Genomic DNA, 26,955 nt, shown 5'->3' with positions numbered 1-26,955 from the left:
AGGGTGCTTTTCCCAACATGGGAAAATAAAAAGAAATCACACGATGTAATAACATACTATCCACATTTACAATAATCCACAATACAAAGCAATAATGTTCCTTAGTGCAAACATTAAGTATACATCCTCTATTTCATTCTCGGTACGACAATTCCTCTTATATTTACTGACACGAAGAAATATATGTCTTCTGCAATAAACCCCACATGTTTCAGTCTTGTACCCTGTTTCCACTGGACATTCTTCAGGGGTATGTAATAGTTAAGCAATATGACCCTCGCGGCGGGGATATTACCAACTCAGGTAATGCCCCGGGGCCCATAGATAATGCCCCGGGTCCCATAGTTATAGGCCCGAGCAAAGCGAGGGCCTTAACGAAGGCCCCGGGGCATTACCTGAGTCGGTAATGCTCCCGCCACAAAGGTCATATTGCTTTTAGTACTGCAGCCTCTGCAAGATCTGCGCGACCGGGGCACTAAAAGCATTTTTTTCTGTCCCAAAACATTTCGGGACAGAAAAAAAAAGGCAAGAAAATGTCTGGAGTCCATTTTCCCTTTCCATGGCGGCCATTGGGAGTGGACGCACTGGGAACAACAAAAAAAGACAAGAAGGTAAGTGGAGTTGGGAGGGAGGAGGAAAGGAGGGGGGAAAAAACAAAAAACAAAAAGAAGTACCTGCGTCCCCGGCGGGGGACGATGGAAGCTTCCAGCCATGTGGTGGCTCGTAGCGGGAATGGTCCCACTTCGAGTCTCCACACGGTTGGAGGCTGCCATCGTCCCACGCCAGGGACAAAGCAGGCATTAGGTAAGTGGGGTGGGGAGGGCATACAAACAAAAACACATACCTGAGTGTCCAGCGGGGGGCAAAGGCAGCTTCTCAGCTGTGGGGAGGCTCAGAACAGGGATGGCCCCGCTTCGAGCCTCCTCATTGGCTGCTTCTTTCATTCTGATTGCCCCCCTCGCCGGGTACTAATGTGAATTATTGTCTCTGAGGGAATTTCTTAATCCGAATACGAACATACCATCTGTGAATTGCAAAAGAATAGGTTTAAAATTCATACAAAAGATCGATGCTGGCTAGAATCGGGTCTTAAAAATGTCCCTAGAAGTGGGGCCTTTAACTGTGCCAGTGCTACTATGCTTCGTGGTAGAACAAAGACTTTCTCAAAATGTGGGTTCTCTGCTAACGACCTTTAACTGTCATTTTTGGGTGACTTCAATAATAGCCTGGCACTTCAGGGGTTAAACAATAAACACACATTCTATCCAGCTTATTTTGAATATGGGATGCCCATACAAATCACACCCTTACGCTCTCCTGCCGGATCACCTAGCAGAAATTGTGTTTTGGTCAAAAAGGGAGCATCTCTGATGTGTATATTCACGAATTGGATGAAGTGAATGTTCGCATTTATTTTGTGCAAATACAAGCAGAAATGAAAAATGAGGTGCCCACTCACTGCCTTTGTGTGCCTCACACTGAGTGCACACGTTATATTCTGTTATCTTGCATTCTGTTACAGCGACTGCCGCCACAGCTCATGGCGTCGCGGGCGCATCACGTGCAGTGCACATTCGCTATCAAAATGTTCTTTTGTGAAGTGGGCCCCATGTTCATTGTGCCAAGGATGGGGAAACGCGCGCATCCGAGCCGGGGGGCTGAGCCATCACCCGCCTGGAGGGCAGACTATGCCCCTGGTGGCTCCCGTTTCCTCCCAGACGGTGGGTTTTATTTACTTGTCCCCGGCTTCCATTTCCTGCTTCTTGATTGGTGGCTTGCAGCTGCCTTCCTGGCTGACTAATGACATCCTCTGACTTAGCCACGGCCATGGCTTGCTGCACCGGGAAAGACGTGCACTTCTGCCCTGCTGGAGCCAGGATTCAATCACTCCCTCTCCTGCCCCGGGCAGGAAGGGCATCCTCCGTGCCACAGATCGCCGTAAGCAACTTCGTTTGGTTTCATTTCGACTTCTTTTACCTTCTTTTTGACTTATTTGTTTGTTTTTTTATTTATTTAAATGTAAAGCGCTAAAGCCCGTGACCGTCAAAAACGTAGTCTTTGCTGGATAGTGGACAGCCCCAGCAGGTCAAGGATGGAACCCGTATTTGATTGCTTTTCGCGCATGAGAGTTCAAAGGTCACACTGATATATTCAGTCTTGTGCTACAGAAGAAAATATGTATTTGTCATTCGGGAGTTACCTCTACAAGAGAGGCCGGGCACCCTTACGTCCTCCTAATGAGTTTTACCGAATTTTAACCACGCGTTACCGCATGTGGTAGATACCGCCTGGCCCATATAATCAGGTGGGCATACATACAGGTAGTATTTTAAAAGGCCCCGTTTTCACCGGCGCTGCCGACCCTATAATGAGGGTCCAGGGGGTGCACGTGCATGGACGCTGCTTTGCCCAGGTGATGCCTTATGGTGGCAGAGTGATCACATAACATTGATTTATTAAACAGTTCTGTTTATCCGGGGCCTACCACACGCAGGGTGGAGACAGTGCTACATATGAATGAAAAAGGGGTGTGCATGCATGGGGTACAGTAACGCCATATGCATGTTCTACTCTTCACATCAGATGTTGTGGTTTGAGGGTACCTCGGTAGAGCAAGTGTGGCTGTGTGATGGGCCCTGGACAAACGTTAAGGTGGTGCTGCATGTGTGTGGGAAGCGCTGTGTGCGGGTCTTAGCACTTCACTAGCAGTGTCCTGGGTGCATGCAGTGTGCAGAGTGCTTCCGATCAAGTTTGACTGGCATTGGCAAAGCTGTGTGTGTGTTTCAGCCCTTCACTAGCAGTGCGCAGGGTGCTTCCTGTCAAGTTTGAGTGGGAGTGCGCAGGATGCTTCCTGTCAAGTTTCAGAGCAGTGTGTGCCGGCCTCATCACTTCACTAGCAGTGTGCTTCCGGTTAAGAAGCGTGCAGGGTGCATCCAGTCAAGTTTGAGTGGCATTGGAAGAGTCTTGTGTCTGTCTCAGCACTTGACTAGCAGTGTGCAGGGGGAGTCCGTTCAAGTTTGAGTGGCCCTGGCTGAGCTGCCCCCGGTCAAGTTTGAGTGCCATTGGCAGAGCTGTGTGTCGGTCTCAGCAATTCACTCGAAGTGTGCAGGGTGCATCCGGTTACGTTCGAGTGGCATTGGTAGAGCTGTGTGTGATTCAGCACGTCACTAGCTGTGAGCAGGGTACTTCCGTTAAGTTTCAGTGACATTATCAAAGGTGCGTGTGGGCACTTACAACCTTGGCCCGCCCATGCACTTCTCCCTCTGCCCCTTCCCCCTTGCACTTACTACTTTGTCAAGCACTTGCACGGTAGGATTATCACAAGACCAATATAACCCCTCTTGTTCTACTTTTTTGATTCCCATGCCGCTGCCCGCTCGCCCGCGCCCCTCATGTTGTCTTGTGGAGCCTGGAAACACCTGTATATAGACGCCTTACAAATGCCCAATAAGGACAATAAAGGCTTGAGATAAAGTGGCGAGTTTGTTCGTGGCTCTCAATAACAGTTGTATGGCGCGTTGCCGTTCAAGATTGAAGTGCATTGGAAGAGCTGCGTGTGGGTCTCAGTGGTGTAGAAAGAGGGTGTGCTGCATGGCAGGAAAGAGGTGTTCTAAGAAAGCTGTCTGTATAAAGGTTGCAGTGCAGCAGCAGTGATGCTGAGGATTAAGGTACCTTAGCAGAGCAGTGTGTGTCTCAGGACACAGGACAGCAGTGGGGGCCGAGGGTGCAGAACGGTGCACTGGGGAAAGTTGTATTTGTGTCGATGGCTGGAATATCTATCAGGCTTTTGTCGAGATTGGAGTGCAATGCCACAACCATCGGTGCGACCAATCCCTCGATTAGCAGTGCATGGGGTTTGCTTGCCAAGATTGAGGTGTCTTGTGAGAGCCAGGTGTGGTTCTCTGAGATGACAACTGTAGATGCAGGCCAGGAACGGGGACACCAGCTAAGGCGGCTCTGTCGGGTAAGTGCTGCTGCGATCTGTGTGTTATCTACAGGTCATAGATTCCAATTCTGGCAAAGTCAACCATTCGTGGTGGATAAAAGGAGTATGACTTTCGATTGTGTAATAGAAAAATGCATATATAAATGTTCTCGGTAAAGCACTTTGGGTAAAAGTGCTATGTGTAAATGACCAATGGATATGCTTGAATAGCAAAGAGTGCTGCCCGCCATGATTGTGCTGCATTGGAATAGTGGTTATCCAGTGATATTAACGAAAACAATAACACCAAATCAAATTGAAAGTGATTCAATGTTTTTTTTTAAAGGCACTATCCAAAACTTTCCCCAAATATTCTAGGGCTGAAGTTTGATTATAAAATTGCACCAGACGGCCAGTGCCGGTGTGGCAGGGCTGTGTGCTGTGTTTCAGGATTACAGTGCATTGTAGAGCTGCGTGTGAGCCTCAGTGTTGGGAAAGAAGCGGTACTGCAGACATGACCCGTTTCTTCCCACGAGTGGGTCTGCCGTATTGGCAGCATTACCTGATGCCTGGCGTTTACTGATTCAGTGTGCCAGGCTTTGCAGCGTATTGCCTTGCACGGGGCTCTTGGAGGTAGGCACGCAAGCCGGGCTGTTGGTGGAACTGCACCTTGGGCCTATTAGCTGAATGCTCCCTGCAGTGGCATTGTCATGTCTGCAAGTGGTGTCTACAGTATGATCAAAGCCTGGAAACCAAGGTCTATACCACAGAAACAGTTGTAAAGTTTGGAAACACAAAGATCACAGTTTATTGGAGCAAACAAATTGGGGCGGTCCCAGTCACGTGCGCAAAATCAAAACACTAGTCCAAGGGTGACCCGATTCACTCCCCATTTGCCATTTGCAAAGTAGTGGATGTCCGCTTCTGGTTATGAACTGCCAGTCAGTATATATGAGGACCACTGACTTCAGATGATGGAGACTCAACTGTCCGTAAGGGGGAGTCAGTGTCCGGATTTGGCTCCAGTGTGGCCAATCGGGAGCCACTGGTGGCCGAAACCGCAGCATCAAAATCTCCTTCCCGGATAGGCCCACCCGACACTCCACCTACGACAGAAAAAGATAGTTAGCAACATAAATACACAATCACACAAATGCCAACAATGGTCTCTTATACTCTTCACCAGTCACTGAAACAGAAAATTTATCCTCAAAGTATGCACACTATACATTGGAAGCAATCCTAATCCTGCAAATTCAAATTGGAACTATTACCTTAACTTACCCCCGCTCTAGGTGTTATGCCCTTGCACCTCCGAGGGGGAGGAGGAGGCAAGGTGTTGGATATACCCAGGAGGGGCAGCCAGAGAGGCAGCCTGCTATGTAGGCTGTCCCTCTAGCGCCCCCTCTGGGGTCTGGCCAGACTCTTAGCAGGGCTATCCCCCACTGTAGCCCCCTCCTTGCAATATGATCAAAGCCTGGACACCAGAGTTAATTTCCCTTATAATAACCACAGAAACAGTTGTAAAGTTTGGATTGGAGCAAACAAATTGAGGCGATCCCAGCCACATGCGCAAGAACAAGATACTACTCCAACGGTGCCCTGTGTCACTTCCTGTTTGCCATTTGCAAAGTAGTGGACGTCCGCTTCTGGCTATGAACTGCCAGTCAGTATATATCTGGACCACTGACTTCAGATGACAGAGTCTCAATTGTCCCTAAGGGGGAGCCAGTGCCCGTCGTCCGGATTTGGCTTGAGTGCGGCCATATCGGAGCCGCTCGTGGGTGAAACCGCAGCGTCAAAATCTATTTCCCGACTAGGACCGCCATGACACTACGCCACGCTTTGGGGGTGGCTCCCCGTTTTCCCCCAATGCCCCCATACCATTAGGACATACTCAAAAAAGACCTAACTGCAACCTGCCCTTTCCAACGCCACCTGAATCACTGAGAGGAAGACATTTGTGCCCTTGTCGGATAAATGCACTCCATCTGTCGCAAAATGGGACAGTAACGAATTTGGACAACAATGTCCAATGAATCCAAGGCCTTCGGTTTTAGCACATTTCTCAAAGTTCCTCTTCAGGCGCCTCCTAGAATTTTCCATCCCCTCGAGTGAGGAGGCTCCATGCCAAAGTTGCCTGGGTGATACCTCGGACCAGTAAATAGCCGTACCAGATAACTCCTGCGCTATGATCCGTAATGCCACTTGCATCTGGGCCATTCCAGTAAGCAACCCCTCCCCAATTTGGCGAGGTCACATCTACCTAGGTGCATGACCAAAAATCTTGGGTCCAGCCTCCATTGCAGCTTCGAGTGTACTGTGGGCAACAAAGAGTGCCACCTCATTCCAGATGTGCCCAGCCAGACCATATTTGTTTCCCGAAATCCTAAATTGGGACCTACATTACACTGCTGCGCCTTCTCATCGGCCCGCACTATAAATGAATGACCTATCATCCATACTGTGTCATCTGTTGATACAAGAGAAAAGTGTCATAATGCATACAAAAAGAGGAGAGGGGCAAGAAACAGCCCATAATTTGATATTGCGTTGAAGATAGGACAACCATTCAAGAGCACAGCGCCAATGTTATAGTCAGTACTAAATGTTCTCCCCTTCTGTCTTGTGAGGGTGGGGTGGGTCCCCTTGAGGCTTCACATAAAGTTGATGGCGGCCGGTCTCCCATCTGCCAATTCTCTTGATAGCTGGCTCTGTCATCCCTTGCAGGAAGGCCGCGTTGGCAGCCCTATTCCTAAAACTGTGTGGAGACCAGCCCTTGCTGTGAATTCCCATCGCCCCCAGAGAGGCTGACAGAACTTTCCTAAACTGGAAAATGGTCAGAGCGTGGCATCCGTGTGCATTAGTAGCGACCCCCCACCCAGGCGCCTGTTGGCCAAGAACAGCTTTAAGAGATGGACGGGGCAGCTGTCTCTGTGCGGGGACGCATACATCTTGACACATTTACCTTTACCTTCCTGATCCGTTACATACTTTTTTAAAATTGATCCTCAATCCCTCGCTCCAGCCTTTGGTGAAGAAGAAAATGTCCCCCACTGCGAGGGCCCTCCCTGACCTGTCAATTCTGCCGGCACTGACCAGTTCTCTGACCCTGAATGCCCCAAAGAATGCGAGTGCAAATGCCACCCCTAATAGTGACAGCTCCTAAGTATTGACGCATACTTCCTCCAAGGCTTTAAGCAGTTTCTGCAGTAAATCAAACAGCAATAGGTTTCCGCACGTCCTGCTTGGGGCCCTCAACACGACACCCAAACTTTCAATGCCAGGGACGCTAAAAAACCCTTAGTAGGGTCATCCTTTTCCGATAATTTGCTGTAGAATGCTACTGCTGGCAGGTGGCCTGTTGCCCAGATCCTGATTTTACCCTCCTTGTGCGCCCCCACCACAAATGCGCGCTCCTGCTCTTCCAATGCACATTCAGTTCAGTCCAAAGTCTGTGACACGCTCAGAAACTAACCATAGCCATGCTGGTACCTGGACCTGACGCCTGGTGTGAGCGATCGCTCCCCAAGTACCGAAGCGCCTTGTCCACGACACCAGCTGCCACCACTCGCTCTGGAACTACGCCCCTCTTTGCTTGGCTGCAGGATGGGCCTTCCGAAACTTGCTCCACTGAAAACGAGAAAGAGCGTCAGCAGCGATATTAACAACAGCCTGCACATGCCGAGCCCTAAACTCAACATTTCTGTCAAGCAAATCTCCACCAGTTTTCTCAAGAGGCTTAGCACTCCCGGACAAGATGCAGATTGTAAATTAATGGCATGCAGCACGGCCTTGTTGTCAGACCAGAAATGGACCCTTTTGTTCCCCAATTCTTCTGACCATAACATGAGAGCTACCACGAAGAGGAAGAGTTCCAGCGCCATGATATTCCTGGTCCTACCCTTCCTATGCCACTGCTTCGGCAATCTCTGCGCACACCACTAGCCTAACATGTGCCTAGGATGTGCCTAGGCAATGCGACCACTCGATGGACAACTACAGCAGCAGACACCGCGGCACAACGGCCGACCAGGGGCCTACATTACGTGCATGATACAAACCAAGGTGCATTTCATTGTACCACACCCCCACGTGGTACGGCAACCGACAAAGAAACCAAATTGAATTTAATCAAAGCAGCATTCATGCGGCACATCGACCACTTCCACATGCCCATTTTTTAATCGGCAACATCGAACAAATTAAAGGTGGGCATTAAACTAATCCCAAACACAAACATGCAGGATAGCCCAATGGCGCGAAACAAAGCGATGGGTACGAGAGCTAGCGGTGCAGCGACCGACCCACGCACAGCCACCATCTTTGCATAAAATGTACACGGCAGTCGTAAGGATGAAGAAACATCACTGTGCCACACAACTCACAAATGCCTGGGAGGTGGCTCAAAACCAGCACCGCTTATGGTAGACCAATGCACCCAAATAAGCTACTGGGTTTCCTTAGATCACCCGACACCTCAATAAAGCCTGAAAAAGAATACATGGTGGCACGGGAACGCACGGACCGCATAGTGTGGGTACCGTAGCGAATGATCCCAGCATAAAATCCTGATCAAGCGGGGGCTGAAGAAAAGTGAAAGAGCCACTACAGCCCCTGCCTTATGAGCACTCCCCAGAGCCCGAGACCGGATGTGTCGGACTCGGGCACGCTGCTTCCGCCTCCAAGTGGGAGGAGGAGGCGAGTTGTTGGATATCCCTTGGAGGAGTGGCCAGATGGGCAGCCAGCTATGTAGGTTGTCCCTCTAGTGCCCCCTCAGGGGTCTGGCCTCTGATACAGTGGGTGGCAGTGACTGCCTAGGTTCTTTGCGCAAGTGCTGGCAGCCAGGCAAGGAAACCCCCCCCCCCCCCCTTACATGGCTCAGCAAACAATACTGGGGCGTTTTTTTAGGTGGCTCGGGCCATTAGTGGCCTTCAGGCCCAGCTGAAGATGTGTGGGGGCTTATTTCAACATAATGGTTGGGGGGGGGGCTTGTTTAGAGCGGAAAGCAGCCTAAGGCACCAGTGGGGAGCATACATTATAATTGAGAAAAAGATAAAGTTAATAGAGACGACGAGCCAGCAGGGAGCTAAAATACTGAATCCTACTGAATAGCTATGAATTGGGGTTGGAATCCTTTGTAAGCAAGTGGCTGACATGAAAGTCAACGAGGTGATAACACTTCTGTTTTCCCCAATGGAAGTGACGTTCAGGACAGACTCCAGCCAATGCAGCTTGTAAGGCGAGCGGGGTAAAGCGCACAATGTAAGCCCCAGAATGTAAGTAATATATTAAGGAATATATTGCTGTGTTATTAGACTGCTGACTGGCAATATGGGGGCAGTTGCTGGGGGGCCCTGTGGGGCCCCTTTCATTAGAAAAGGTTGAATGGCTCAACGCGTTCTCTTGTGGCCATCTTGGTAGATCTCTATGCTGAAGGAGGCTACTTTGGCTTGGCTGTATTGTAGGACATGTTTTCGGGTTTTGGGGATTGAACGTTAGGATTGCTTTGCAAGCGCACCCACATCAGTTTTCAAACTGGCATTCAGAGGTGTTGATGTTCAAGGCTTGGATGCTTGCCTAGCTCTGGTCCTGATCTCGGGCACACAGGAGTCTACTCTATGTTTTCAGGATAACCACACAAAATACATTTCAAGAAAGTGAATCTAAATGAGATTTAGCTACACAGTCACTGGTTATCCTGAAAGCCAGGTGTGGTCAGTAGACTGGGGACTGGACTTGGAGATTAAATACCCTCTATTATTTAAGATTATTTCTCTGGGAAAGGGGTCTTTACATTGAGATAATTGACTAACCCCTAAACGTACACAGAGGAGGCTCGGAATGTTGTTCTCTGTGGTTAGAATGCTTACTTGCAAGGGAATGCTCCATCCAATCCTCTGTCACCGCATTCATGGCTGATGGAAGATCCCGCTCCTTCGTCCTCCCTACGGGGTGCACTCTACACCCCATTGTGTCATGCAGTCCAGTCGCAGGATTGTCTCTCCCCTGCCATTATCCATTCGTTGGTAGCAGCAAGTTGTGGGGCCAGGCAGAGGGCCCTTTCATGTGGTAGTCCTAGAACATCACCCTGGGATGGACTTGTAGATGAGTGATCGCACTCTGTTCTGCCCTGCGAAGTCAGCCGCCATATCTTCCCCTCTAGTCCCTGAAGCCGCTACCGTGGGGTCTGCAGACACTGTACTCACAGTAGCCTGTGGAATGTATGCACTCTGGCCCTTAACTTGGCCAGCGGGCCGTTACCTACAGGGTCGCCCTGCCACCTAGGGGCATATCGCCTCATTACTAACTGCTGTGTTCAGTAGCAGGCTCTCTTAATACCCGAGGTCCCTCCCAATTCCCAGCAGAACTGAGGTCAAGTTGTCTACCAGGACACTTTATTCTGGATGTGTATCTAAACGTTTAGCACTCTGGAGGAGCAGTTCCTGGGCATAGTCTCTTCCGGCCTGGAAAAATAATGGACTATTCAAAATAACCCTAAAACATGAGTGCAGCCAGTACTTTTGTATACTGTCCATTAAGGTGCATCCAGAGAATTATAGATTTCCATGATAGATGGGTAGATTTCCAAGATATAGTTCCTCCTTATAGAGCGACACCCTGTGCTGGGACCCTTGCAACCAGGGAACCCCCTTGAACAATAAGTCCCCACACCACAATTCTTCCAGGCATTCAATTGGAAGCACAACTAGGGGCATGGCCATGGGTATTCTTGTCTTGTACCCCTTCTGAAAGGAAAGCATCTGTTAAGTGCTGGTTAACTTTGCCACTAATCTATGGGTTTATTGCCATTAGCGCCCCTGGTTCCAAATCCGGAAACCCAGGGTACTGATAGCAATGTATTTTGTAGGTATAAACGGGACGCGCTCGTGGGGGCCCGTTCATTCATACAAAATACTTACCCAAGATGGCCACTATGGAGCTGGAAGATGTGGCTCTGTGCGGAACCCCTCTTTCATTTCCATTGCAGCCCAGGCAACTGGAGCGGTGGCAGTTGCGCTTCTGCCAAAAGAATAAGATGAGTGGGGTGGAGGGGTGGGGACAGAAGGAAACAGTGACTGGACAGGACAGTTTAGAGCTGGGCGAACCCGGCATTGCTCGGGCTGGTCCGAGCCCAACCTAGGGCTCTGGCCTGCACAAAGTAGGGGCTGGCCACAAGACCCACCGGGTGCTTGCCCACTCCTTCCATTAAAAAAAAGCACTTGCTTCTGTCTGTATTAAAGCTGCCTGACCTGAACTTACCCTGCCCAGGAGAGCATGTCCTTTTCCACCACTCTCCTGGCTTCCTACATCCAACAGCACACATTGCACGTTCACCTCTTCTGTCGTGGCATCTCACAGCGCAGGCATTTTACCATGGACACACTCTGCTGCTGTGATGCCACGGAACACATTCTGCCCTTTTTTCTTAGGTTATTCACGATGTTGAAAACATTTAATTAGTGACTTAAAGCAGCTTTATTGTTTTGCATATCAAGATATAAACCAGTCTTTAGATGGTTGCTTTGTGTTGCTCACTTTAACTAGCGCAGATTTGCAAGGTAACTGGTGCTTTGTGAGCTCTTTCATTTGGAAATGTTCCATCATGCACAGGGAAGGCTCTGCCACTTATAAAAGAAATGTGGTTGCAACCTGAGCACTTTAATGGCCTGCAGAGGCAGAGACGCTGTGTGTGTCTGCCTAGCTGTGACTTGGGAAGCTGGCAGTGCTTGAACGTCTGGCCTGAGCCGATTCTATATCGGCTCTGACCGTACAGGAGAAAGAAAAAGCTCAGGAGAAAGAAAAAGCTTCCAGGACACATATTTGGGCTAGCCCCCATTACTCACCGCCCCATTTGGGGTCTAAGGCATCATGCAACGGTTACACATTCCCTAAGAATCACAAGGAAAACTGGTGTATATTTGGAAGCACAAGATCACATTTATTAGAGTCATCCAACATTTCTGGGGGCGGTCCCAGCCCTAAGTGAAGTCACATCACATGCTGCTCCAACAAGAGAATGAGCCAAGCAGCCCCCTTGCCTTATAACTACTCCCTGGAGCCCAGCTGGATGTGGCTGGTCCTGCACATGCCCCTTCCCCTCCGAGGGAGGAGGTGAGGTGTAGGTACCCCCGCTATGCAGGCTGTCCCTCTAGCCCCCCCACTGGGGGATGGACAGCCCCTTAGCGGGGCCCTCCACCATAACCCACCCCCCCTTCAGGGTCTAAGATATCATGCAATGCTTACACATCCCCTAAGAATCACAAGGGCAACTGGTGTATATTTGGAAGCACAAGATCACATTTATTAGAGTCATCCAACATTTCTGGGGGCGGTCCCAGCCCTAAGTGAAGTCACATCACATGCTGCTCCAACAAGAGAATGAGCCAAGCAGCCCCCTTGCCTTATAACTACTCCCTGGAGCCCAGCTGGATGTGGCTGGTCCTGCACATGCCCCTTCCCCTCCGAGGGAGGAGGTGAGGTGTAGGTACCCCCGCTATGCAGGCTGTCCCTCTAGCCCCCCCCCACTGGGGGCTGGAGAGCCCCTTAGCGGGGCCCTCCACCATAACCCACCCCCCCTTCAAGGTCTAAGATATCATGCAATGGTTACACATCCCCTAAGAATCACAAGGGCAACTGGTGTATATTTGGAAACACAGGATCACATTTATTAGAGTCATACAACATTTTTGGGCGTGGTCCGAGCCCTACGTAAAGTCACATCTCCTTAGACTTCTAAGGTAGCCCCTTGGTTTGTCAGGCTTGTCATTTTATAGTTCCCGGGGACACTTGTCACTTTCGGTTTGCAGAGTAGCGGACGTTCACTTCTGATTATAAACTGTCAAGCTGTAATTCTTCGGGACCACTGAATCTCGTTGACGAGGAGTCTCAACTGTCCATGAAGAACTCAGTGCCCATCGTCTGAATTTGGTTCGGGTGCACCTCCCCCCACCCGCTGCTACCAATGCCCCCATACACTGAGGTTATACTTACCAAAGAACCTAACTGCAACCAGCCTTTAACAATGACCCCAGTATCGCTGTGAGGAAGAGATCATTGACCGTGTTAAATGCACCCCATCAGCATTGTAATGGGAAGGGAGCGAATTCAAGCAACAGTGTCTAATGAATCCCAAGTCCTCAGCCTTTTTAAATTTCTCAATTCCCCTGTTCAACCTCCTTTAGATTTCTCCATCCCTGTGTGGGATGCTGTATTGCCCCCTTGCACTCCACCAATTTTAGTCTGGGTGCTACTTCTGACCAAATTATGTCCATGCCGGCCAATTCTTGCACCAAGATGCGCAGAGCCACTTGTATCTGAGCCAACAGGTGACCCCCCCATGATGGCAAGGTCATTTCCACCCAAGTGTATCACCATAACTCTGGGTGCAGGTCTCCACTGTAGCTGCCTGCGCACTGCAGGCAACAAGGAATGCCAACTCATACCAGATGACCCAAGCCAAACCAATTTATTTTTTAGAAATCCTAAATCGGGTCTCAGCCTGAGCTACAAACAAATGCCCCATAATCCACATCGCGTCATCTGTTGATACAAAAAGCATAGTGTCATAAGGTGTCAAAAAGGCAGATATCAGCAAGTCATTCCTTCCTCTGCTGATTCCTCCCTCTGCTCAGTACTCCAAGTGAGGTCAGGCTTGCTCTGCGGCCTCACATAGAGTTGGTAGCGGTTTGAAACCCATCTCCCTATTTTCTAAATTGCAGGTGCGGGCATCTCTTGCATAAAGGCAGTGGTGTTGGCACCTATCCGAAAACTGTGGGGGGACCAGCCCATACCATGTATTCCCACAGCTCCCAGTATGGTAGACAGAATTTTTCTAAATTGGTAGTTGGTCAAGGGCGCTCCACTAGCATGCATCAGTAGGGGGCCTGGCTGCTGGGGCCTGATTGTCAAGGAGGACATCAGGAGCAAGACTGGAAAGCTGTCACTGCTGGGAGGCCCTCACATAACAACCCACTTTCCTTTACCCCCTTGGTCAGTCTTACATTGCCTCAACTTGATCCTCAGCCACTCACTGTCAACCCTCGACACAAACTCAATATCATCCAAGACGAGGGCCTTCCCCAACTGGTCCCGCCTGCCAGCTGACACTAATTTGCTGTCGCAAAAAGCACCAAAAGATGCCAGTCCGTATGCCACGCTAAATAATGCCACCTCAAATTCATCTGTGCATACCCTGGGCTGGATGTGCAATAATTATTGCAATGAATCAAAGTCGATGGGTTTCTGACCATCCTGCTTGGGTCCCTTTAACCGGCACCATTCCTTCAACGCCATGCATACCACAAAACGTTTTATGGGGTCACCTTTTCCTCTTAATTTGTAGTAAAAGGCTATGGCTGCCAGGTGCCCCATTGCCCAGCTCCTGCTCTTTCCTTCCCTGTGTGCCCACAATACAAATGCATGCACCTGCTCTTCCGGTGCACAGTCTGTTTTCTGCAATGCTCTCGAGACACTCAAAACTTACCGAAGCCCTGCTGATACCTGGACCTAGTGCCTGGTGTGAGCGATCGCTCCTCCAAGTCCCAGAGCGCCTTGTCCACGACACCAGCTGCCACCACTCGTGCTTGAACTGCTCCCCTCCTTCTTGGCAGTAGGATGTGCTTCCCGCATCTCGCGCCACTGAAAACGAGAAAGAGCGTCAGCGGCAACATTAACACTCTGCTCATGCTGAGCCCTAAACTCGATATTCCTGTGCAAGCAGATCTCAACCAATCTCCTCGTGAGGTTTAGAACAGCCAGGCATGAAGCAGACTGTAAATGTAGGGCTTGAACCACTGCTTTGTTGTCAGACCAAAAACACACCCTTATGTTTTCCAATTCCTTAGGCCACAAGGTGAGCGCTATGACAACAGGGAAGACCTCTAGTGCCAGGATATTCTTTGCCCTCCCCTTCTTGCGCCACTGGGTTGGCCATTTCTGTGCTCACCACTCCTGGCCCAGGATTACCCCAAAACCCTCATTACCTGATGCATCTGAGTACATCTGTAATTCTCCACTTGTTTGCCACAGGGTTCTCCATAACTGCACCCCATTAAACCTTAAGAGGGATGACCGGAACAGTCATAAATCTTCTTTTAAGCTTGACCCCAGCTGGCTCAAGCTTATGGTGAGGTGTCTGTGAAACTCCAGCTGTTGCCCTTGCCAACCTGTGGGCGAATACCCTGCCTGCGGGAATAATTCTGGAAGCAAAATGTATTTCCCCAACAATTGCTGGACTTTTACCAAAGGTGTCCTGTCCTTTGATATGTTGCTCTCTATCTCAGAAATCAGCTCATGTACTTTCTCCCATGGCAACCTGCAAGTACCCTTTCTTGTATCTATTTCAATTCCTAAAAAGGTTAATACCTCGGTCGGTGCTTGTTTTTTGTCCGGTGCTAGCGGAATGCCCATCCTGTCCATCAGGTTTTTTTTTCTTATTTAAACAAGGATAGTATACATTACATAGTATCTGCATATTAGCACATGGTTACATCAAAAGAGCAAAGGTTTAGTTCCTTTTATACTTTAAATCATCTTCATATTCTTCTCCATTCTTTAGGTGTAACAGGTAACAAAACATAACCCTTGCCCACCCCCCACACCCCGATGGTTGGGCGAACATCAAAAAGTCATCTTTCCATTTTGATGCGTGTGGAAAGGGTGGTTGTAGATCTATCGCTGTGGTATTTCCTTGAGTAGTGGGTCTGCACGTTTCAGTATGTCAATTTGTATGTTCACTGGCATGCGTTAAGATCTTAGGGTTTCCTCAGTTTGAAGTTCTGTGGCCACTGAGAGGTGTTTGTCTCGAAAATCCAACCATAAGATCTCACATTGCGATGCTTTGTTGTGTAAGGAAGCGGTGATCATTTCCATTGTATAGATGTTAGTTGCCAAATTGATCCATTCCTTTTTACTCGGTACTGTTTTGGATTTCCATTTTATTACCAGCAGCGCGCGGGCCACTAGCAGTAGCTGTGGGACCTGTCCTTTCAGTCTGATCCAGTCGTCCTTGTCCTTTTATAGGCCAAACAGAATTAAGAGGGTGTCGATGCCTCTTTGTATGCCATCAATTTCCTTTATCCACCCCAGGACCTCCTCCCAAAACACCTTTATGTATGGGCAGGACCACTACATATGCCAGCTACCTCACCACATTCCCTCCAACATCTTGGGCTCGTTGTCTGGAACATTTTGGACAGCCTGAGCGGATCGTATTGCCATCTGTGTAGGAGTTTAATGGCGTGTAATTTATTTTGGCTTGGCTTGATATGGACGTTTTGGATGCAGCTTTACACATTGTTTCCCACTGGTCGGGGTTTATCTCGCCTCCTATATCTTTTTCCCACCTGCTCCTAAGTTGCTCCATGGATCCATCCCCGGCCTCAATTAGCTCTTTGTACATTACAGATATCAAACCTTTCATTTCGGACTTAGAGTCTAGGAGTTTTTCGAACGGAGTGAGATGCCTTACCAACTTGGGTTTCCATTCGGGTTTCGTTAGGACACCTTTTATCTGGATATATTGGAAGGTGGATAGTGGGCGTATTCCTAGGGCTTCAGTTAGTTCCGGTAGTTGGATGAACATGTCTTTTTTCTGTAACTGCCCCACCCGTTCCAGGCCTGCCTAGTACCAAGATTGGAATCTTCCTTCATTGGGTATGTGGTCGTTAATGCCAGGAGACCAGAGATGGCTGAGTGGGGATGGCCATGTGGTGATCTTACGCATCTCTTTACCTGGTTGCCATTTGTTCCAGATGGTACTCAATATTGGGTGGTCTCTGATTTTACGTTGAACTCTTTTGCGTGGAGTCCACAGCCATTCTGATACTGTGGCTGGGGAGAGTAGTGATTATCCATGTGAACCCATTGAAGATGTTTATGATCACGTAAGTGTGGGATGAGGATACGTAATTGGGATGCTTTATAATATGTTCATAGGTCAGGGAGGCCTACTCCTCCTTTGTCTTTGGGGAGTGTCAGAATTTTGTACGCGATCCTCGCCCTTCTTCCCTGCCAGAGGAACCTCGCCATTATTCTCTTAGCTTCCTGAAAAAATCCCTTTGGTATCTCAACAGGTAGCATCTGGAAGGGGTACAGGAACCGGGGAAGACATACCATTTTAATGGTGTTGACCCGTCCCAACCATGAGATCGTAAACTTGTTCCACCTTTTTAGGTCAGCTGAGAAGCTCTGGAGGAGGGGAGGGAAGTTGGCTTCATATAAATCCGTCAGAGTTTTGGTGATATGTATACCCAGATATTTCAGTGTAGAATGCTCGAGCTTGAGGCCTAGGGGCAGAAATTTAGTTTCATTCTCCTCGTTTGTTCCTTGTAAAGGAAACAATATCGATTTGGACTTGTTCACTTTGAACCCTGAAAGTTGCCCATATTCCTCTAATAAATGGAGGGCATGGGGGACAGATGCAGAGGGGTTGGTTATGTGCAACAATATATCATCTGCGTAGCGTGCTATCTTTTATTCTCTCGTACCCAACCGCATACCTTTTATCTTAGGGTCAGTCCTCATATTTTGGGCCAGGGGTTCCAGGGAAAGCGCAAATAGGATTGCAGAAAGGGGGCATCCCTGTCTAGTTCCACGTCCCATTTCGAACCATCTGGAATATTCTCCATTTACAAATATTGAAGCCTTCGGGGATGTGTATACTGCCTGTATTCCTTTCCTAAATTTTGGCCCTATTCCCACTTTACGCAGGACTGCCCTCAGGAATTCCCACTCCACTCTGTCGAAAGCCTTTTCTGCGTCTATTAACAGTAGGGTGGGGTCGCCAGGTAGTGTGTGTGCTGAATGGACAAGGTGGAGTGTTTTGCGCATAGTGTCCGCCCCTTGCCTACCCAATATAAATCCGACCTGGTCATTATGTATGAGGTGAGGCATCAGTACCTCTAATCGAGCAGCTAGTACTCTGGTATAGATTTTAGCGTTGAGGTTAAGTAGGGAGATGGGGTGGTATGATCCACAGTATTTAGGGTTTCTCCCTTCTTTAGGAATCACCGTTATTAGCGCTCTTGTGAAAGAGTCGGTGGCTTCCCCTGTTTCTATTATCTCATTAAATAGTTCTGTCTAGAACGGCGTAAGCTGTGCGCTGAAGGTTTTGTAGAACCTGGCGGTGTAGCCGTCTTCTCCGGGGGATTTACCCATGGTTAGTCTTTTAATTGTATCTTGGACCTCAGTTTCTGATATTGGGGATTCCAAGAGTTCGGCTTCAGTGTGTGATATTTTAGGCATATCAATCGAGGATAGGTAGTGATCTGTATTTGTTCACTCAGGACTCACTTCAGAGGTGTATAGTTTCTCATAAAAGTCAGCAAAACTCTCGGGAATGGTGTGGGGGTGCATGATATTGGGGGATTTTCTTCAATTAGCTCTTCCACTCTTCGCTCTGCCCTTTGCTCTCTGAGCCTAGCAGCGAGTAGGGCATCAGCTTTGTCCCCTTTTTCATAACATTTTTGTTTGAGGAATCGGAGTTTGCGTACTATTTGTTCATGTTCTAATAGTCGTAGCTCCTCCCTTTTGCATTGTGATGCATTTATTTTGTCTTGGTCAATATTTGGGTTTCTCCTTATGTCGTTCTCCATTTGGCATATTTCAGATCTGAGTCTATGTTCTATGATCTTTCGCTCTCTTTTTTTGGAAGACCCTTCACTTATGAGGATACCTCTCCAGGTGGCTTTACCCGCTTCCTATATTGTTTGTTTCGACACCTCACCATTGTCGTTCATTTTGAAGTATTCACTAATTTCAGACTTAAAGACCGCATCTTTCTACAGACTTTCATTACATCGCCACTTCCCTCCAGAGACGGGTAGGTCTATCCATTCTATGTCTATCATGACCATGTCATGGTCTGACCATGTTATCAGTATAATTTCTGAGAGTGTTGTGGTATCGAGGAGATTCTTAGTGAGATATATATAGTCAATTTGGGTGAATGTTTTGTGCGGATTGGAGTAGAATGTATAACCCCTTTCATTAGGATGTTTGATTCTCCACAAGTCTTTTAAATCATACATCTCCATTATATCGAGTAGTTCAGTGCGATCACCTCTGATTTGATTTCTTGTTTCGGGATTGCCCGGGTTCCAGTCTGTGGTTGGGTCTGCCCATTGGTTAAAGTCACCTCCCAGAACGATATGGCCTGAGGCTTCCAGCATTATTTTGGGTATTGTCTTCTCTAAAAACTTGACCTGTCCGATGTTAGGGGAATATATCACTGCAATCGTTACTTTCACCTTTGCAATGCTCCCAGTAATCAGAAGGGCACGCCCACTTACGTCAGACCATGTTTTGTCTACTTCTAGATTGATTCCCTTCTTGATCAGGATACCCACACCTCCCTTCCTGAGTGGCCCAGAACCCCAGAACTTCATTCCCCCTCTTTTCCCAATAATACATTGTTCTTCCCCTTTAACAAACTTTGTCTCTTGTAGGAGAAGAATGTCAATTTGATATCTCTGAAATTTCCTGGCCACCAGTGTCCTCTTGGTTGGCAAATTTAGTCCTTTCACATTAAGTGTTCCCATCCTAAGGGAGTTCTTCCACTTCTGCTATTCATTCGGTGCCATTTTTAGAGTTTATTGGGTGCAAATTTGTGACCCATGCCAGGTAGGTAGTATGTACATAAAGTCCCAAAATATCTTGGATGATCTGAGTTATCATCAATGTTGCCACAACATTAACCCGTTTCCCATCCGCCCAGCTCCCCCTCCCCCCACCCTTCCCAATTTGGTGGCGTTCGATCGAACCAAGGTAGAAACTCTGCCCCTGCATCAAACCACCTGTGGGGACCATTACTTCACGTCCCTTTACTTAACATAACATCTCAGTCTTGATTGAGCCCCATTTCAAACCCCCCCTCATGTCCATGACCCGTCTTTATTGTAAGCCTGCACTTCTTTCTCCATTTAGGTCATTAACTTGTGTAATGGAATAAGAGCCTTCTTACCAAAGCTGCGGATCATCTGTTCTCTCCCCCTGGAGGGGTGTTACTTCTTCGGAATTTCCTCGAGCCTTTCACTCATTTTCTTCTGGGACCTTGTGTTTGCCATCCTCTGTGTCCCCGCCGTGGTCCTTCTGAATCATTTTCTTCAGGACACGGCCCATGGAGGTCTGAGATACATGCCTTGATTTCTCTTTCTGAGCCTAACTTGATTCTGTTGCCATTGTATTCGAAGGAGAGGGAAAAGGGGTAGCCCCACCTGTATCTTATGTCCTTTTCCTTCAAGTGTTTAGTAAGAGGTCCGCACATCCGTTGGAGTGCCAGCGTCATAGACAATAGGTCTTGATATATTGAGATCTGTGCACCTCCCAGAGTGATCGAGTCACTAGCCCTCGCCCTTTTGAGAATCCTGGTCCTGTCCTGAAAGCGATGGAACCGGGCAAGTACCGATCTCGGTCCGCCTGGAGGACCTCCAGCTCTATGTATCCTCTCCATTTTGGGTTCGTCGATCGGGTCATCAGCGACTAGGAGTTTGATGATGTTGTGTAGGGTATTCCTCAAGTCGCTCTCCGTCTCCCCCTCTCGTTCCGGGATGCCGAAAATTCTCAGGTTGTTTCGGCTTTCCCTGTTTTCTAAGTCGTCGAGTTTAAGTTTGAAAATGTCTTCCCGTTGTTCCAATTCCGCCATCCGGTGGTCAAGCTGTGCTTCCAGGGTGTCTAGGCGTTGCGTGATTTTGTCTATTTTTGAGCCAATACTGGCACCCATATTTTTTATTTCACCTAGTAAGGAGGCAATGTCTCCTTTGGTGGCCGCTGATTCACTCGTTGGGCTGTCTTTATTCACCATGTTGGAGTCGCAGTTCTTGGTGGACGTCGGGGCGTAGGTGAATGAGGCTAGTTTCTCTTTTATGTCCATAGGATCTATGAGGCTTCCGTGATAGCACTGATGGTGTCCGGTACGGAGATGGAGAGCAGGGCAGAGGAGGCACACGCCCGTGAGTCGGGGGCCCAACCCTCTGTACTGTACTGCTCGCAGTCGTGTTCAAATTATTGCGCGTTGGGAGACGGGTTCCTGTGGCACTTGGTGATGGACAGAGAGTGCGCAGGGTACACAAGTGTAAGTAGGTCTCCAGGAATTCTTTCGATGGAGTTTCAGGCCTGCAGGGATCCTGAATGTGCTTCCCAGTCTCTATGGGGTTCAGGATTCAGTGTTCATAAGTGGTGACCTCGAGTCCCACGTTGGCTGGGAACTTGTATCCGGGCAATATCGTTAGGTGATTATGGGGTGCGGTAGCGGGGTGAAATATTCTCTCCCACGGGTGTACGTATTCTCAATATGGTCCCCAAGCAGATGTATGGGTGAGGGGGGGGCGTCCCTGAATTCTCTTCCGGGTACAGCAAATATCTTTCCAGTGGAAGGCTTCAGTTCGATATGTGCGGTGGCAGTCACTCCAGCAGAGGCACACGAGGCCTCTGAAACTTCAGGTATGCTTAGGTATGGCTGGGGATGCCAGGGCATTCGTTGGCTGTCTGCTGAGGACCCCCTGAGCCTTGTTTGTTATGATTAGATGTGGGGCTGTGCACCTGGGTATCTGTAGATTTGTCCTTTATTTACTATGTCTTTCTCCAACCGCTTTTCTCTTTTCTCTTTCCCTCTTCTTATTTCTCCCTTTTCATCCGTTCCTTTTCTTATATGTGTCTTCCGTTTCCTTCATGCGCTGGTTCTGATGTGTATGGGGCCTCCAGGGCGTGCACCCTCCTTTGAATACAAGCCACCAGCCCCACGTTGGTAAGGTTCCGTGCCGTGGAGGCCACCCTCGTGATCTGCAGTAGAGAGTGCCGGGGATTCAGTGGGGGTACAGAGCGAATGTCTGTTAGGCTGGATTCTGTGTCTGTAAGGCTCTGTGTTTGGGAAGCCACTCGCGCCTCACACGCCTCAAACGGAGCACTCCAGGGAGAGAGGAAGGGGGAGCTCCGGTTCGTGACCACGTAGTCTGCAGGGGAAAATACTGAGGATGTATCAGGGGTGCAAAGTGGATGTGCGTTGGGCCGATCCCAGCACCAGCATGCCACGTGATCCGCAGTGAAAGGCACTGGGGAGTCCTTAGTAGCGCAGTGGTATTACCCTTCACGCGCGGCCTTACGGGTGGTGAGGCGGGGGCGGCCGCCAACCGTCTGCCAATGGAAGGCGAGTTTTATGCCTTCTCCAATGTCTCTCGTGGCGGATGCGTCCGTCGCATCACCGGTGGCTCTTCTATTGTTTGCGGTGAAGCGCCGGGAGAGATGAAAACATTCACATGGGAGGCAAGGTGTTTCCGGGTTCCCTTCGTTCCACGGGCCCAGGATCCTCCTACGGCGATTGCGCAGGCCTCTTCGTATGCAGAGGGGCCACAGAGCTCCTTTACATGTCGTATATCTCAGGGACCAGTTTTGGGGGTTTCCAGGGGCTGATTTTGATCTGATTTTTTTCCAGGTTGTGGGGGGTCTTCAGACAGCACCACAGCGGGTTTGGGTCTCGGGGGGTCATAAGGTGGGCTCAAGCCATCTTAGGGACCCAGAGTCGCGGAGCTCACACGGAGTCAAAACCCATCCGTGCGCCCCTGATGGCCAATGGTCCATCAGGTTTTTAAAGGAAGATAGCGCATGAGCGCAGTCCATTGACCCTTCTCTACCCATAAACAGGAAATCATCCAGACAATGGATTATGCTTCCCCGAGGCTCTACCCTGCCCGCCACCCATTCTAAAAATGAAAGTCGTACCCTAAAAATGTGCTCAAAGCTTCAAATAGTGTGCAAGAGACAAAGATACCCAGTGGCATGCATTTGTCAATGTAGAAACCGCCATCCCATTGAAATCCCAATAGATGAAAACTGTCTCAGTGTACAGGTAGGAGGTGGAATGCAGATTCTATATCTAACTTTGCCAAGAGTGCCAGTTTGCCCATGCCGGCCACCATAACCATGGCCAGGTCAAAGGACACATAATACACTGACCAGTGGTCCTGATATAGCCAATCGTTAACCGAGTCCCCTTTTGCGTATGACAGTTTGTGGATCAATCTGAACTTGCCCTGCTCCTTCTTGAGCACAATGCCCAATGGGGAAACTATTACATTTGGAAGGTGGAGGGCCTGGGGGGTATGGGTCAGCCACCCGGCCCAGTTCCAGTTCTGCATTATTTTGCTCACCACTTGTGGTTGTTGAAGTGCAGAGGGGAGGTTTTTGGCCACCTGACCCGTCAGTGGTACCCCATAAATCCCTCAAACAATAAATCACGCTCCTTATTTTTCAGATTGTACAAATTCCTGCAAAAATACCCTGTCCACAGGGGAGGGCCTTTTCTCCCACTTACTATTGGGCACTTTGTTTTACCCTCTTCCCCCACATTTAGAGCATTGGTGTTGAAATCTGCACCTGGCGCCCCAGCTGAAAGACCCTTTGTTAAATGATATTTAGGCCCGTCCCACAGAAAAAGCCCTGTGTGCGTGCTCATTAGCCCTCTGTGCCGAGCGACCTCGCTGAAAGGGCCGCCAATCGGTTTTCTGGTTGTGCTCATACTTACCATACCAAGGCTTCCTTGTACCTTTTGACGCTTCAAAACTTGGTTTACAGGCCCTGTACTTGCCACCCATGAATGACACCCAACCTTCCATGTCCTTCTGATCCCATGTCATATCGGGCACCATTGCCATTTTAGACCTAATATTCCTGTCATAATCTATCCAGCCAGAGGAGCCGTACTTCCTTTGCTCATTTACAATAATATCCCTGTATTTCCATAAGGCCAGCCCCTGTTCAGGATATCTTTCCAACAAAACCGCTGCCAACAAAGAGAAAGCCTTCTTCCAATTAAAAATGTTCTCCTCAGGCCTATTTCTTTTTTGCCTCTTCTTATTCTCCTCCTTGTTAACGGTAAAGTCAGGACCTGCTTTCTCAACTGGCAAAACCGAGAATATATCGAAATATTCCCTTTGCCAAATTCGCTCCTTCACTTGCCTGGGAATATGCCATACTAAGGTGGACCAGCCAGATAATAGAGGTGCAATAGTTACAAACTGAGTGGCAACCATGTCAAGTCCGTTCCCTCTTAAGACCTTCCATCCCTGCTAATTCCACTTGGTTTCTGCTGTGTGTGTACCTCCAAAGCCGGGGCTCAAACCTCTTTATCCACTAGGAACTGCACCCTGGAGTCCCCCAAAACTCTCTGATTCTACTGTTGTAATGGTGTTAAACAACTTGGCGTGACCACTGCCCCTCCTAAGCCCTGCGAGCTACCTACCCCTGCAACCCACACGATCGCAGCAGTTTCTGTGGGACCCTCCTTTTTTCCACTTTATTTTTGCGACATGAAGTTTGAGATTTATAATGGAAAATTCAAGACTACAAGTACCCAAATGCAAAGAAATAAACAGGACTAGATTAGCATCTCCCGACTGATACAGGTCATATTGGCATGCGTTCTGTAGCCATCTGGTTCACTGGTAGGCCCACTTCTCTGGCCCATCCGCCACTGCATCCCTGATCCCCCAGTCATGCACCAGGAAGCCACCATTGTCACTGGGGACAACAACGCAGGCTATCCGGATGATCAGGTTGCTAGCTCGGAGGCCAGCGACACATCTGGACACCCTGCCTAACCTCCTGCCCCATGTGGCAGTACACGACCCCAGAGGATGCATTCATCCTGCCCCCTGGCCAAGCTGCAGGGATCCCAGACCCCAGTGACTGCCTCCCTGCCTAACTCCCTGCCTCATGTGACAGCACATGACCCCAGAGGATGCATTCATCCTGCGCCCTAGACAAACTGCAGGGATCCTAGACCCCAGTGACTGCCTCCCTGGCCAACTCGCTGCCCCATGTGGCAGTACACAACCCCTGAGGATGCATTCATCCTGCGCCCTAGACAAGCTGCAGGGATCCCACAGATCCCAGTGACCGCCTTGAGTGACAAGTAGTAGAGGGGAGGAAGAAGCCAACTACCCTACCACTGACTGCCCAGCAAAGGTCTTTGCCCCCTCCTTTCAACCGTGGCCACTCTTCCAGTCAGTTCTGACTTCACCAGGAGGGGTGTCCAGATGTCCTGGTTTTTCCGAGACTGTCCTGGTTTCTTGTCCCGCAAGGTGGGCGATCCACCTCTGAGGACGATCACTGGGGTGACCACTCGGGAGCCCTTCAGAGCCATATTTAGGTGATACCTGAGCATACACGGTTAGGTGCCTCTGGGAGTGGGAGGAGGGTAGTTGCGGGACAAGACATTTTGAACTCAAGATATTGGTTGAGTGAGAGGGACCTGCTTATGGGTGTCTCGTGGTTACCAGAAAGCCACACATGTAAGGTTTGGAACGCACACCTTTAACTTGGAGCAGTTGCTCACTTCCTGGAAGTAGCAGCTGATGATGATTCGTAGGTGTCCCCCAGACTCTCAGTTTTAATGTGGGAGACAGAGAGCAAAATTACATTTTATGAAGGTGACTGAAAAACTCAGTCAACTGGGTGACATCTATGGCCTTGCATCTGCATCCAAGGAAGGCTAACGTGGAATAGTGGATCCTGACTCGTCGCCATCTTGCATCATTTAGTGGGAGATGAGGATCTGTTCCCTCGCCCCGCCTGCCTGCCATTCAAATGTTTGCTCTTCTGATTTGGACTGTTCTTCCTGGCCTGATGTTCCTACCCTTAATCCTTAAATTCACTTGGATGTGGGATTTCAAGGATTCCGCTTTGGGTCCCAAAGTGCACGCACAAAGCTTGATAGGGGCGCAGGGAGGAACTACACCAAAGTGCTACATTGGAAAACGGGAAAGCCCGGCCCACATTGAGTGACTGGTTTAAAAGTTTAAAGCACTTTAAAAAGTGTGTCAACTTTTAACGTGGGGTTGCTTTACTTTATTGTTCGTTAAAATACGATAACTTTTTAGCCACTAAAACAAAATGCATAATTCAGAACAGAAATAGGTTTTCCGTATGGAACTATTGGAAAACCTATGTGGCCTTTTCTTCCATAGAAAATAATTGCCATTGGGAGTCAAGGTAAGGCCAGCTGTCAAGAATAAATTCCAGTGGGACCCCACAGGCATGCTTGATGCTAAAAGTCCAAAACAAGACTTATTTGACCGGGTAAAACTACTGGACCCAGTCTGAATATGGCTTGAGGGGGCTGGGTAGAGGCGTGTGGTGGTCCCATTGCTGAGGACCCCCTTTGTCATCTAGAGCATGCTGCGAAGAAAAAGGTTGCTAAAGCTATAGAGAGGTCTGTTTGGGAGTAGGGGGTTGGTTGAGGCTGGTCAGGGCGCATAGAAGTGGATTGGTGTTGGGGCACGCTGGGGGTGGAGTGGCATCCATACTGTGGAGCTGGTGGCAGCTTCCGCAGAATTGTGCAGCCCGGCAGACTCCTTCCAGCTCTTCACGGGGGTCATTCTTCCAGCCCCTGGGGACTCAGGGAATGAAAAGTAGCTGTGGTGCATGGGAACGAGGCGTCACCCCTTGGGTGATGCAGATTAGCCTGCACAGGGATGTTACCACTTCGCCTCTGGGTGGGCCCACATAAGGATTCTTGCAGTCCAGTCCCAGAACATGGTCTCCACTTCACAGGGACGCGCACGTGGCAGGAGTAGGGGTTATTCTGCTGCATATGACTACAGCAGGTCTGCTTCCTAGAAGTAGGTTACAGGTTGGATAGTGTTATGCCCACACCTTTAAGGGTGGGTGCACAAGCAGGATGCCCTCTGTGACCAAGTCAGAGGTCTGAAGCCGTTCCAAGGCCTGGCAGTGAATCTGAGGGCCAGGAGAGCTAGCTGAGCACAGCCTTCAAACCAGCGCTACATGGAGGCAGCCAAGGGTAGGCTCCTCAGAGCAAACCCCCTGATTCCATATCCTCCCGTTCCAGGGTGCTAGCCTCTGAACTTGCAGATCCAATGGGTGGTGGCCCCCTTTACTCCCTCCCCCGCTGTCCCTGAAACCTTTTCTTTTACCTGGCCCGGAGGCCAGTGCGAACTTCCCTGTTTACCTATCAAGCATGTGGGATTGTGGTACCCCACTGGATGAAGAGAGGGTCTACCTATGACCTGTTCCCT

At 49.2% G+C, this 26,955-nt stretch overlaps 1 protein-coding gene across 2 annotated transcripts in view; it reads left to right on the top strand.

The window, feature by feature from the left end:
- Positions 1–26,955, top strand: part of MYO1A (myosin IA) — a 331,231-nt gene that overhangs the window by 37,927 nt on the left and 266,349 nt on the right. The window contains exon 1 of one of the 2 annotated variants that reach the window (XM_069653550.1): positions 1,821–1,938. The exons of the other annotated variant lie outside the window; for it this stretch is intronic. The gene's annotated coding sequence lies outside the window, so the exon portion shown is untranslated. Of the gene's footprint in view, positions 1–1,820; positions 1,939–26,955 lie in introns of those variants that run through there. 2 annotated transcript variants of the gene reach the window in all.

Source organism: Ambystoma mexicanum, chromosome 3q (assembly GCF_040938575.1).
Source record: "Ambystoma mexicanum isolate Mex_15411 chromosome 3q, UKY_AmexF1_1, whole genome shotgun sequence".
In the NCBI taxonomy this organism is placed as follows: Eukaryota; Metazoa; Chordata; class Amphibia; order Caudata; family Ambystomatidae; genus Ambystoma; species Ambystoma mexicanum.
This window is presented reverse-complemented; position numbering and strand designations above follow the sequence as displayed.